The sequence below is a fragment of the Schistocerca serialis genome, chromosome 8 (genome assembly GCF_023864345.2).
Source record: "Schistocerca serialis cubense isolate TAMUIC-IGC-003099 chromosome 8, iqSchSeri2.2, whole genome shotgun sequence".
In the NCBI taxonomy this organism is placed as follows: Eukaryota; Metazoa; Arthropoda; class Insecta; order Orthoptera; family Acrididae; genus Schistocerca; species Schistocerca serialis.
The window spans coordinates 267,677,704-267,691,914 of NC_064645.1; the positions used below are offsets into that span (position 1 = coordinate 267,677,704).

Here is a 14,211-nt window from a genome sequence, read left to right on the forward strand (position 1 = left end):
TGATCAGCGTGAAAGGAAGTTTTCCATCGCAGCGAGGCCCTGGACGTGCGGAATATTTGTGTATAAGGAAATGGCATCAATGGTTACAAGGATGGTTTCTGGGGGTAACAGATTGGGTAAGGATTCCAGGCGTTCGAGAAAGTGGTTGGTGTCTTTGATGAAGGATGGGAGACTGCATGTAATGGGTTGAAGGTGTTGATCTACGTAGGCAGAGATACATTCTGTGGGGGCTTGGTAACCAGCTACAATGGGGTAGCCGGGATGATTGGGTTGGTGAATTTTAGGAAGAGGGTAGAAGGTAGGGGTGCAGGGTATCGGTGGGGTCAGGAGGTTGATGGAGTCAGGTGAAAGGTTTTGTAGGGGGGCTAAGGTTCTGAGGATTCCTTGAAGCTCTGCCTGGACATCAGGAATTGGATTACCTTGGCAAACTTTGTATGTAGTGTTGTCTGAAAGCTGACGCAGTCCCTCAGCCACATACTCACGACGATCAAGTACCACGGTCGTGGAACCCTTGTCCGCCGGAAGAATGACGATGGATCGGTCAGCCTTCAGATAACGGATAGCCTGGGCTTCAGCAGTGGTGATGTTGGGAGTAGGATTAAGGATTTTTAAGAAGGATTGAGAGGCAAGGCTGGAAGTCAGAAATTCTTGGAAGGTTTGGAGAGGGTGATTTTGAGGAAGAGGAGGTGGGTCCCACTGTGACGGAGGATGGAACTGTTCCAGGCAGGGTTCAATTTGGATAGTGTCTTGGGTAGTTGGAACATTAGGAGTACGATTAGGATCATTTTTCTTCGTGGCAAAGTGATATTTCCAGCAGAGAGTACGAGTGTAGGACAATAAATCTTTGACGAGGGCTGTTTGGTTGAATCTGGGAGTGGGGCTGAAGGTGAGGCCTTTGGATAGGACAGAGGTTTCGGATTGGGAGAGAGGTTTGGAGGTACTGAATTAGGGTGTTGTGGTTCCAGATTGTGGTGATTGGAATTTTGAGGTGTGGGGGGAGTGGAGCTGGAAGTGGGAGATTGAGTAGATGGGAGGGACTGGGTCTGTGTGCAATGAGAGGAGGTTGAGGTTTGCTAGAAAGGTTGTGAAGGGTGAGTGAGTTGCCTTTCCGGAGGTGGGAAACCAGGAGATTGGATAGTTTTTTGAGGTGGAGGGTGGCATGCTGTTCTAATTTTGGTTGGCCTGTAGGAGGATGCTGTGAACAGCCGGTGTGGATGTGGGAGAGGAAAGATTGAGGACTTTTATTAAGGTTCCATCAGATTCACCTGGTCATACTCCAAATCCCATGCCACTTTCCTTGATGTTGACCTCCATCTGTCCAATGGCCACCTTCACACGTCTGTCCACATCAAACCCACCAACAAGCAACAGTACCTCCATTATGACAGCTGACACCCATTCCACATCAAATGGTCCCTTCCTTACAGCCTAGGTCTTCGTGGCAAACGAATCTGCTCCAGTCTGGAATCCCTGAACCATTACACCAACAGCCTGAAAACACCTTTCGCATCCCGCAACTACCCTCCCGACCTGGTACAGAAGCAAACAACCAGAGCAATTTCCTCATCCCCTCAAACCCAGGACCTCCCACAGAAGAACCCCAAAAGTGCCCCACTTGTGACAGGATACTTTCCGGGACTGGATCAGACTCTGAATGTGGCTCTCCAGCAGGGATACGACTTCCTCAAATCCTGCCCTGCAATGAGATCCATCCTTCATGAAATCCTCCCCACTCCACCAAGAGTGTCTTTCCGCTGTCCACGTAACCTTCGTAACCTCTTGGTTCATCCCTATGAAATCCCCAAACCACATTCCCTACCCTCTGGCTCCTACCCTTATAACCGCCCCCGGTGTAAAACCTGTCCCATGCACCCTCCCACGACCACCTACTGCAGTCCTGTAACCCAGAAGGTGTACCCGATCAAAGGCAGAGCCACATGTGAAAGCACCCACGTGATTTACCAACTGACCAGCCTACACTGTGAAGCTTTCTATGTGGGAATGACCAGCAACAAACTGTCCATTCACATGAATGGACACAGGCAGACAGTGTTTGTTGGTAATGAGGATCACCCTGTGGCTAAACATGCCTTGGTGCACAGCCAGCACATCTTGGCACAGTGTTACACCGTCCGGGTTATCTGGATACTTCCCACTAACACCAACCTGTCAGAACTCCGGAGATGGGAACTTGCTCTTCAATATATCCTCTCTTCCCGTTATCCACCAGGCCTCAATCTCCGCTAATTTCAAGTTGCCGCCACTCATACCTCACCTGTCATTCAACAACATCTTTGCCTCTGCACTTCTGCCTCGACTGACATCTCTGCCCAAACTCTTTGTCTTTAAATATGTCTGCTTGTGTCTGTATATGTGTGGATGGATATGTGTGTGTGTGTGCGCGAGTGTATACCCGTCCTTTTTTCCCCCTAAGGTAAGTCTTTCCGCTCCCGGGATTGGAATGACTCCTTACCCTCTCCCTTAAAACCCACATCCTTGCGTCTTTCCCTCTCCTTCCCTGTTTCCTGATGAAGCAACCGTTGGTTGCAAAAGCTTGAATTTTGTGTGTTTGTTTGTGTGTCTATCAGCCTGCCAGCACTTTCGTTTGGTAAGTCACATCACCTTTGTTTTTAGATATATTTTTCCCACGTGGAATGTTTCACAGTTCAAGGAATATGACATTATAAACACTTGAGATTTGTGACATTTTAATTTATTGCATCTTTGTAAAATATGTTGTGAATAGAATTAGTTGTAGGCAGTAGGCACATACCACTGGATATACCTGTGAATGGTATCATTGTATAGGGTGTCTCAAAAGAAAGTTTACAATTTAAGAGCTCTCCGTGCATGCACAACAAATCAGAGGAGAGTGGGGCTATGTTCATTGTTTGCGTGGCTTTTAGGAATTTAGTCTATACTGACTGCTTCTCAGGAGCAGACTGCACATTCTGTGTGAGAGAATTTTACAAAACCTGATTTGGCGACTATAGCACAGAGCAAATTTTGCAGTGATTGTGGATTTCATAATGTAAATGATGATCTAAGCATTCCTCTTATCTGGAAATGGATCAAAACGTTTGGTGAGACTGGTTCAACACTGATCAAATTGCAAAGACCTTAAACTGCACCCTTTCAGAATCCAATTGGTGCAGGAATTAAAACCTCAGGATGCCAGACATAAGCTGTAGTTTTTTAATGATGTGACTGAGTGTCCTTCATTTAACTTTGTCTTGTTTTCTGACGAGGCTCATTTTCACCTGAACGGTCATGTCAATTAGCAAAACTGCCACCACTACTGGAGGGGGGGGGGGGGGGAATAAATAATAATAATAATAATAATAATAATAATAATAATCAGTAAACTCTTCCGGGCTAAGTTGCCATGGTCGATCTGTAGAACTTCTTCTCCCTGACGTTTCGTTAACTACGGAGAACGAAACGTCAGGGAGAAGAAGTTCTACAGATCGACCACGGCAACTTAGCCCGGAAGAGTTTACTGATAAAGACGCCGGCCGTGAAAGCCTACATGGAATGAATAATAATAATAATAATAATAATAATAATAATAATAATAATAATATTAACAGAAGCATGATAAAGGCATTCATTTGCCGGAAGTTACTTTGACATCATCTCAAGGAACAACTGACCTGTACTTTGAGATGAGAGTGGTCATGCAGTTACAGTGAGTTCAGAACATTATGTGATGACTTTTTGGTGCCTGAATTGCAAAACTTCCCTACTTATAACCAAAGAACATGGTCAGGGTGTCCACATGGACAAGAAAAAAAATTCCCGGATGAAATTACATATAAAGCGGGTGAAAATACATCCGTGTTAAGCAACAGAATACTTTCACTCGGAGCTGTAAAACCTATCAGTCCTTTGAATCGTAAAGGTCTTATACTGGCGGAGGACGTCCCAGCACTTTAGGATAAGAACTCCAGGAAAAACAATGTGTTTGGAAAGATGTTTGATGCAAGACAGTATGCACAGTTTATTTTCGTATTGCAAAAGTATATACATAAATTACAGCACGGTAGCTTCCGAAGCTCTAAAATAGAGATTGTGTTGAGCAATGCAGTTTTGTCAGCCAGTCATAGCTCATGTCACGTGGTCTCGCTAGCGAATGACAGCAGTTATTCAGAGCACGAGGCCTACAAGAAAGACAGGCCGCGGTGCGTACGTTACAAAGGTAGGCTAAGCTCGCTCAACTCAGCAAAGTGCGTCTGTACACCGGTCAACTCTTAACTAGATGTGTATGTACGAACGAGAATTGCATCGTCTATTGGAATCCACTATTATTAATCCTACAATGATAGGAAGTCCGTGGGCCTACTAAGAGGCTCTAATTTGGCAATTAAAATCATGTCAAAATTATTATCAGTTGGTTAAAGGCACCACACCTTCTATGAAAAGAGAACTGTTACAAAGAAGAGACTAAATGCTATAAACGAGCGGTTACACCATTTCTATCGAGAATTGATTTTAAATTTTGTTGTATGAACAGTAATCAGTAAGACTTCATAATAACAGATTCCAGTACAAGATGCAATTCTCATTAGTACGCACGCACCCAGTTGCGAGGTGACAGATTTAAAAATGCATTTTGCCCGCTGAGTTACGGGAACGAGCGAGCTCATGCCGTCCTTTGTGACGTACGCGCCGTGGTCTGCCTTTCTCGTGGGCCTCGTTCAGAGCAGAAGCCACGTTATGTAATCAACCACTAGCAGCATCATTGTTAAGCAGTGCGACCATACAAAGACGGAAGGTTAATGGGTTAAAGTAATGTAAGTACACTATATCTTCATGAAAAGCTGAACTTTCACATATAATATTGGGCATTAACAACGTTTTTTGTTTTTTCCAGAGGGCATGGTTAGGCAGGAACCTAAGAATGCTTTGGAAACTGAACTGCTGTATTTGATGTATTTCATACATCTACCTTCATATTATGCAAACATGCAGTTCAAATGCTGATGCGAATCAAAGATCTTACCAAAACATGTTGTTTTTTGCTGAATTTTGTTTCCTAAAGTGCTTGGAAGTATAAAACCCCTAAGCTTTCCATAAGCCGTTTTCCAATAACACAATTTATTTAATTTTTATTTTGTGATCATGGCTGCAGCGATTTAGGAGAACCTTTACAAAGTGAAGTTTATTCTTAGCTGTAGTCTGTGTCATGTTTTCTCGAAGAGTGATGCAACAACTTTTACATTGTTTTTATTCGAAACCCCGAATATACTGTACAACATTTAAACACCCACTGACATAAGGCTGCGAGCACACACAGCAAGGTCTGGGGATCTTTGCGAGCATTCTGCGTTCTGCCTGAGTGGGACTGGAGTGGCAATGAAGGGTGGGACAGAATAGGAGCAGTCACCACGGCGTCAGCTGGTCAATGCAAAGCGACCCAGTGACTGGATGAAGTGGGAACAGACATCGCTGCGAGCTGAGGAGGCGAGGTGAGATGTCCAAGCCAGCAATTGATCACTTGAAAGACGAGCCATCGCCTTCTGCAGCTGACATCATTACATGCCTGCTCAAAATCCCAATACCGTGAAACGCCGTAATAATACATCCACTGATAACTTGGTATATGTAAAGAGAGAAAAAAAAAAAACTTAGAGACAGTATGACAGGAAAATATTAGCTGGCGGATAAGTGGTAAACAAAAACATTATGTAAGTTGGTCAATAATTAAAGAAGAAAAGTCTGGAGCAAGAGTCTTGAAATATGAGTTTATTGAGCCAAGCAGCATGTTCTTCAGATGATCATGGACTACCATGTAGCTAGCACGTTTTGGGTTGTTTTTGTGCTCTATCTTTGCAACAGACATTCACAGATACAGAAGCAGTTACTAGAGCGCACTCGGCAACAACTAAGTTCTCCAGCCATCGGATCACGCAAAAATTTAAGGGCAACCGTTCCGATTCCGTGGTCCAAATATACAGAGCTACTCTGGAATGCAAATCCTTAAATAGGTTTTACAAGGCATGTACAAACTGAATTATCATCCAGAGTGTTTCCTTCACTGTGAACTTGATTAGCAGAAAAATATGGAGAGGGGGCTTTGCAAGTACATCAAAGAACAGCAAGAAAACATAATGTGAAGACAACAATAACAGCTTAACAGCATTTATTACATTTCTAGGTACAGAGGAAAACATAAAAAGCGACGTTATCAATATACTGGATGTCAATTAAAACCTATTTGAAAATTAAGCGGGTAAATCATTCCTCTACAGGTAAATCAACATGTACACAATCTAGGCATTAAATTAAAATTGGTATATGTACAACAGAATGTCTACCAAGTCCTAAAGCACTTCAGAAATTTTATGTACAGTAGAGCGCCTCAGCTGTGAAGTAACTGGGAGGCAAAGCCGTTCGTAACCGGCAGACATCATAACTTAGAAATCGTGAATAGGAGATAAGACCAAATAACCAATAGCAGCCGAGAGAGAGAGAGAGAGAGAGAGAGAGAGAGAGAGAGAGAGACCTATAGTAAGGAGTAAGCTAGAACGAAAAGGTGGCGAAGCCTTCAGAACTTTGGTTGATAAGTGCGGTGGCCTTAATATCTTTCGTCTTTATAATGGAGGTGAAATTAGCTAGAAACTTGCAACAGATTACTGGAGTAAGAATGGTTGACAAGTCTTGTCACTCATAGTTTCTTAAAGGGTCAACAAACTCAGCGCTACTAATAATATCATAATTAACACTGATTGTTGCTTGGCAGAGGCAGTGTTGTCAAGCGTGCCTTGCTCGCTTTTCAAATCACACAATCTGTCATTAGTCAGTGTCTTCGGCTCAACTATTGAATTCAGTTCTGCGCACGTGCGGGGCAAAGTTTTATAAACTGACAAGATAGGTAACACTCATTGTGTCATATTTCATTATGCTTAATAATGAGGCGCAGCCTTATTTACATCCTTCGTTCCTCTTTCTCCAATACAGGTTACCCACCAACAATCACTGCAACTACGCCATGTCGATTGGTTTTCAAGATAGCTGGCTTTCAGATCCAGCATTCAAGGACTGCTTGGTGAAAGTACCCACCGGCCCTTATAGTACTAAATGTGGATTATGTCCAGGGACCCTCATTAACATCCGTAGTATGGGAAGATCGGCTCTTACAAGTCACATGACAAAATCCAAGAAGCACGTTGTGAAAGCAGCTGCCATGAGAAGCACAGCAAGTTTGTACGTCTACACCTGACCGGCGGTGACCACTTCAACCCAGCAGACAGATTCTACTTCCACTACCACATCTGCAGACACTGGTGTTTGGAGTGCATCGTTTCACACAAGTCACTGCGTAGTTCTGCGAACGACATGTTACTTTTCCCTGCAATGCTCCCAGACAGTGAAGTGGCCAGGAGCATGCGTTTACAAAAGGACAAAATCGGTTATATCGTGCAATATGGACTAGCTCCCTTCTTTGAGTCGGAAATTAAAGCTGATCTCGTAAACGCATCACAGATTGTTGTTTGTTTTGACGAATCCTTGAACAAGGTGTGCAAAAGAATCCAAATGGACATTTTAGTGGGTTATTGGGACATTAAAAAAAATCTAGTGTGCACCTGTTACTACGCATCGGCTTTTCTAGGTAGTTCGACGGCAGCTAAGCTACTCGAGTCCTCCAAGAAAAAAATTCCCGGCGAAGCAATGAAAAAAACTTTTACAAGTATCGATCGACGGTCCTAATGTCAACTTCGCGTTCTTAAGGGAACTTAAAAATTTTTTTGAAGAAATTGTTTGAGTAGACACCGTTTTATTGGAAATTGGAACGTGTAGGCTTCACGTTGTTCACGGCGCCTTCAAGTCCACAATTCAGGAAACCCAGTGGATGATAATTCAGTTTTTACGTGCCTTGTACAATCTTTTTAAGGATGTCCGTGCCAGAAGAGCTCTGTATATTTCGACAACAGAATCGGAACTCTGTCCCTTAAAGTTTTGCGCGATCCGATGGCTGGAGAATGTGGAAGTTGCTGAGCGAGCTCTAGTAATGCTTCCGTTTCTACGAGTATTTGTTGCTAAGCTGGAAGAAAGAAACAAACCAAAATGTGCTAGCTACAGAGTAGTGGAGGATCACCTCAAGGACAAGCTACTCGGTCCGAAAATTGCCTTTTTCAAGACTCTTGCTGGAGACTTGACACCTTTCCTAAAGGATTTCCAATCCGACTGGCCACTAGCACCGTTCCCCCACTCTGCTTTGACAGAGATAATGGAGACAATGATGACATGATTTGTCTAGCCGACAAAGATCTCGCCATCAGTTAATTTGGACAAAGAATCCAATCTTTTGGGTGTGAACCACATCAAGATTGGGTTCACCGTCAAGAATGAGTTCAGAAAGTGCAGGTCTCTCGCAGCCTGTGAAATCAGTAAGTTCTGGAACGAATGCAGAAGAGGAATGATCAAGCTCGTGTCAAAGTTGATGGAGAAATCTCCCCTACACCTTAGGTTGACAAAAGCTGTAAGCTGCTTTGATCCCACAATAGCGTGCAGGGATTCTGGTTCCAAACGATTTCATTCCTTTCTACAGATTTTGGTGGAGAGCAATTAGTTAGATGATGGATGTGCCGATAAAGCAGAAGTGCAATACGCTTGTGTTGTAAAGAAGAACTGCAAAGTAAAATTCGAAACATTCAACAAAAAGGAGCACCGGCTGGATAAGTTCTGGATGAAATGTCTCAAGAACCAGTATGCAATGTGCCACGAGCTGCAGAAGGCTATGGAAATCGCGCTCACTTTGTTGCACAGTCAAGCAGCTGCGGAGTGAGGATTCTCGGTGAACAAAGAGTACCTCTTCGAGAATAGGAGGGAACAATCTAGTGAGCAGAAGACTGGTGTACGACGCAGTCAAGACACACGGCGGAGTCCATGGAGTGCTTATGACAAAGTTCCTTATACACTCTGTAAGAAACTCACGAGATCGATATGCGGAAGACCACAAAAATCGAAACGACGGGTCATCCAGAAAAATGGATCATCTGACTAAAAGGAAGATTGTTGATGCAGAAATAAAACAGCTTAAAGAGAATAAGGCAAAACTTGAGGGGACCATTCAAAACGCTCAAATAGAGCGAGAATCTATTACAGATTGAATCAATGCTCTCGCACACAGCTCCAAGTGAGTTATTCTCCAAAGTCAATTCCTAAATTACAGTATTTATTGTTAAACATGGTACTTCCTTCTAAATTATTTTTTGTATTGTCTAATAATAATTAAAATGTTTAATAAAATGTTTTTAAAACAAATGAATATGATAGCGTTATTTATTTTAAACTGCTGACTCCCAATATGTTTAAATATACATTTCATACAATAACTATCGTGATTCAAAAATATTTGAAAAATAAATCTAATTTAAGAAATTAAGTATGAAAATAAAGATCAGATGTAAAATTTAGCAACACGAAAATCCGAAAAGAAAAGACTGTAAAAATGCACAATATTTTACGGAAAAAATATCTCATTACTTTCTTTCGTTTTAGAATAATAAAAGGTCTTTAACATCGATTAAATCGCAAGCTTTTTTATTTAAATAGAAATAATAAAATCCGGAAAATTGAGGAATGGAAGAAGTAAAAGACATACTTGTCCTTACTGGAAGCAAATTTTAGAGTAGTAGCTGCACTTGACACAGGTTTTTGCTCTAAAACTAGACTAATTTCTTACGAGAGCAAGGTACGGATGTCCCGCTACCTGTCGCTGCTTGACTGATGCTGCCTTCTGTTGTCCATTTATAGGATTAGTTGGAGCTGTTCAGAGACGAAGAGACATTTCACCGGCAAAGAATCGAACTGGTATTGCTCTTCATGCCAGAACACTTCGTCTTTTCTATACTATAGAAAAGTCTAAGTGTTCTGGCATGAAGAGACTTGTGACATTGCTCAGTAACACATTATGCACTTTTTTTGAAGGTCAATTATACTTTTTGCCATTGATTGCAAAATTTTTTATCTATGAAAGAACAACATTAAATATGAAAACTAACTTGAAGCTCGGTCTTTTGTTTAGCGTGTGTTACTCGTTAGGTCATATCATATACAAATGTGCCGGTAAAATTTTAAATAGTGGCATAAATGACTTATCTTTTGGGCCCGAAATTTTTCAAATGGCTGATCCTCAAAGTGTTACGTTTTGAATTAGAGTTATGACGCCCTGTGATTTAAGAAATTCACTGCACAGTCTCACACGTAACATAAATCATCTTGCGTGGAAATTTACTTTGAAACTAACACTTCTCAAGCCACTATTCGCAATTTTTTCCAGTGACCTGTCAGAAGTGTAAACAATTGTGACGTCACGCACATCGAATGCACGTTAGTTGTTACGGACGTACTGCATAATCTTTGACCTACAGCCTTTGACACTTTTCGGTGTCGGCAAACTGGTCTGTGCATTGTGTAAATTACCCATTTTCTATGCAACTAAACTTTTATTTTGGTGTTATTCTCTGATTTATGGTTCATTGCTGCAGTATTATTCAGGAGTAGTGGGCTAAAGTTCTTTATCAGCGTATCAGATCTTACACATCAAACCTACAAAAATTTAACTGAAATCTAAAACAATGAAAAATCTCGGAATTCTAAAAAAATCCCGGGTTTTTCCCGGATCTCCCGGGCTGTATACACCTTGATGGTTCAGCAAGACGGAGACATAGCAAACACATCCAAAAGTTTACGCTCCAAGTTAGTGAAATTTTCCCTGCAAATTTATCTGCAAGAGAGGTGACAAATCTACCCCCTTGCATTTTTTTTTTCTTATGGGGTTATGTCAGATCTAAAGTGTGTGTCAATAATCAGACTTTTCTGTAGCAACTGAAAGAAAATATCCATAGCAAAGTGGCAGCCATCCCAGTGTCTACATACTGAGCCGTAATGTAAAATTTTGTTCGTCGTTTAAATGGGGGCCATAGGCATGCTGGATTACATTTAAGTACAATCCTAAACTGTATATTTCAATAATAAAGTTTTTGTGAATAGACTTCAACCTCTATTATATTTTGACACATCATGTGTGAACTTTAACTGCAGGGCAAAAGTTACAAGACATGCTTATGAAACGTGTGTCCAAACATGTGCGAAATATATTTGGCATGTGCTGCATGTGTGGGCAAAGGTACTGAAATGATAGTCAAATTTTAGCACACATGCCAGTTATGATCTGGTAATAAATACTTTTGGACATGAATTACCAGCCTCCTATTGGGGTGAGTGATGATGTGGACAGGCAGGAGATGGGGAGAGGTGGATAAAGAAAGAGGGGTGAGGGAGAGGAAGAGGGGGTACAGAGGTGGATAAATAGAGAGGTAATGGGTAGAGAGATGGGGCAGGAGGTGGTGAAAAAGAGAAGGGGGCCAAAGCAGGATATGGACTAACAGGAGACTGGAGTAAATACCTAGGCAATGCTGGGTTTCTCAGCTAGTTCCAATATGTAGACCAAATGGCTATATAATCTCTTGGATGTGAGCTTCCTTCTAAGAAACTCACTATCTTAGGTAGAAGAGCTTTTTTTTTTCTTTTATTGATTAGATTTACCGCATTTACTCGAATCTAAGCCGCATCTGAAAAATGAGACTCGAAATTCAAGGGGAGAGAAAAGTTTTAGGCCGCACCTCCAAATCGAAACAAAGTTGGTCCATTGTCATATGAGGCAATTCAGGTTGAATTAATGACGATACAGCTATAGTAGTTTGGTTCGAGTCGTAAGCTTAGCAGTTAAGCTTTACCATGTAGCCATTGCTATGCGTCAGGCGCTCCGTCCGTTTTTATATGGGTACCCTTCCTGTTTCACATGCTTAGTCTGGTTTGAATTGATTGCTTATTTTTCTTTGATCTGATAAGTGCCGTTCTCTTTGTTATAGGTGTTTACGTCACTCTAAGCTGAAAATGCATTACTGTACTGTGTCATGCATTGTTTGCCTCATTCTGATAATGAGTGTTTACGGCCTGTCGCCGCTCGCGGCATGGCTTGCTTTCGTGCAAGCTACCGCCGCTTACAATTTAAAAAAAAAAGGGGGGAGGAGGAATCATCTCATTAGCGAAACAGTGGCAAGAGACTATTTGTTGTTACTTACACTGCTGCTTTCTTTGATTATGGTCAACAAGAACCAAAAATAGACTGCGTATGACAGAAGATGTTCCGAACGAGAGTTTAGCAAAAATTTTTCTCCGTTTGAAAATCTTTGCAGACGCCTTTTTAGTACATTAGATTCTGCACAGAAATTAGAGTCATCCTTGATTTAAAAATCTATTCAATTGCCGTTTCATTTCTGACTATCACCATTAGGCATAAGAATAATACGAATATAAACATGACATGATATGTATATTCTTCCGCGTTTGCTGTTTTCTCACTCTAGTTTCGTAGTTTATTATGCAGACAGGATTTAAATGAGATAGCAGCAAACACGAAATAATACATGGCAAAATGTTTATATTCGTATTATTCTTATGGTGAAGAGTTAGGAAAAACTTCAGAAAGTAGAGTTAGCCATATTGGCAAACATCCCAAACAGTCTTGCCAGTCGGATTTTCGTAGCACATTGAAATGCTGCTACATTTGAAGATGAACAATACGGAATTTGTATTTACTTCGTTGGATAATGTAGGAAAATGCAGTGGTCGAAACTTGGGGCGGAGAAAAAAAGCTTGTCTTCCACCTTTTTTTTTAATTCATGTAATGATGCAGAGGTTTTGGCGTCAGTATTTATCTTTGTGCCTGCAAAGCAAGCCTGTGTAGCGCTACATTTTTTCGACGGCAGAAGTTAGTTGTGCCGGCACCTACCAACATTTTTCAGAACTTCTGCTTTCTTTGCACTCTATTCTAAGCTACAGGCAGTTTTTTGGATTACAAAAACAAAAAAAGTGTGGCATACATTCGAGTAAATATGGTATTTGGAAGTTTCTTATTCTTTCCAATATATAAATGTGATGTATGACATTTAGTAAATATGAGTTAACATGTTTTCATTTTTAATGAAATACTGAAAAATAAGCTGTCAAAAGGTAACACAAAACTGGCCACAAAGTAAAGTGATTTTTTCCCTGCACAATAATAGTAACATTTAAATCATGAGTTAACACTTTAACAAAAACCCATTGACAGAACACAAACTGATGCAAATTTTACTTCACAGTTTGTAAAACTATGCTCTTTTCTGTAAGTAGCACTACTCTCCACTGCAGATATATAGTGTGCCCAAACAGTAATGGTGTAGTTTTAAATGGTCACAGAAAAGCAATGAAAGTACGTGAAACAAGATGGAAATGAAAGGGAAACTCTCCAAGTGTGCATACCTGTTCAATGCAGTTCAGTGTGTCTTCCATTTTTCTCCCTACACACCACTAAATGATATTGTAGTTTGTCCCACACAAATGTAACGGTATCTTGTGTAAAAACTTGTTACTTCAAATAACTCCAACAGTTTAAGTGTAGTGGTGTTAGGTCTGGGAATCTTACTGTCCATGACTTGAAATCACTCGTTTCTGTCCACTGCTGGGAAAATTTTGTATCCAGAAACCTGTGAACATTGTTCCCATAGTGTGGAGGAGTGCTGGCTTGTTGAAGGGTGACACCTTTTGCAAATTATGGCAGTGCATAGAATTGCAACATGTCAAGGGGATAGTTTGACATCACAGTCTTCCCCACAAAAAGTGGGGTTATAATTGTATCATGGCACATCACAGGTTCACCTTAGGAGTGTTACATCAAGCTCATCTTTTGACAGTGATGAACAAAATCTTCTTCATAAATATTTTAGTTGATCTCGTGAAGCATATCTGTAACAAACTCAAATCATTTGCACATATCACTTGGACACATGCACGCAGGGTTTTTGGGGCTCCTTAGTTAGCTATTCCGTATAGCTTCTACAGACTTGGCACTTACCCCATCAGAATGTGTTTTGTCGAACAAATTGCTTATCTCAACAATTAACATTACTTCTATGTGGTGGCTCTTCATGGTACACACAACAATATTTATGTTTAAAGTTGGTCATGGATTCTAACTTAGCAAGCCACAGAACACACTGAACTTTCCTCCGTACCATCCACATCTTGACTGACATGGTCGTATCTCCTGATCTGCTGCCAAGGTTCATTGTGTTGTGTCATCACGTGTGTGCACACGCCATTGATCACCATATTACAGAAACTCTTTGTAATACCATCCACTGTAGCACAAGTTTACTT

At 41.2% G+C, this 14,211-nt stretch overlaps 1 protein-coding gene across 1 annotated transcript in view; it reads left to right on the top strand.

Moving 5' to 3' along the window:
- The window catches only part of LOC126416800 (acyloxyacyl hydrolase-like), a 70,539-nt gene that overhangs the window by 55,319 nt on the left and 1,009 nt on the right, over positions 1–14,211 (top strand). The window lies entirely within an intron of this gene.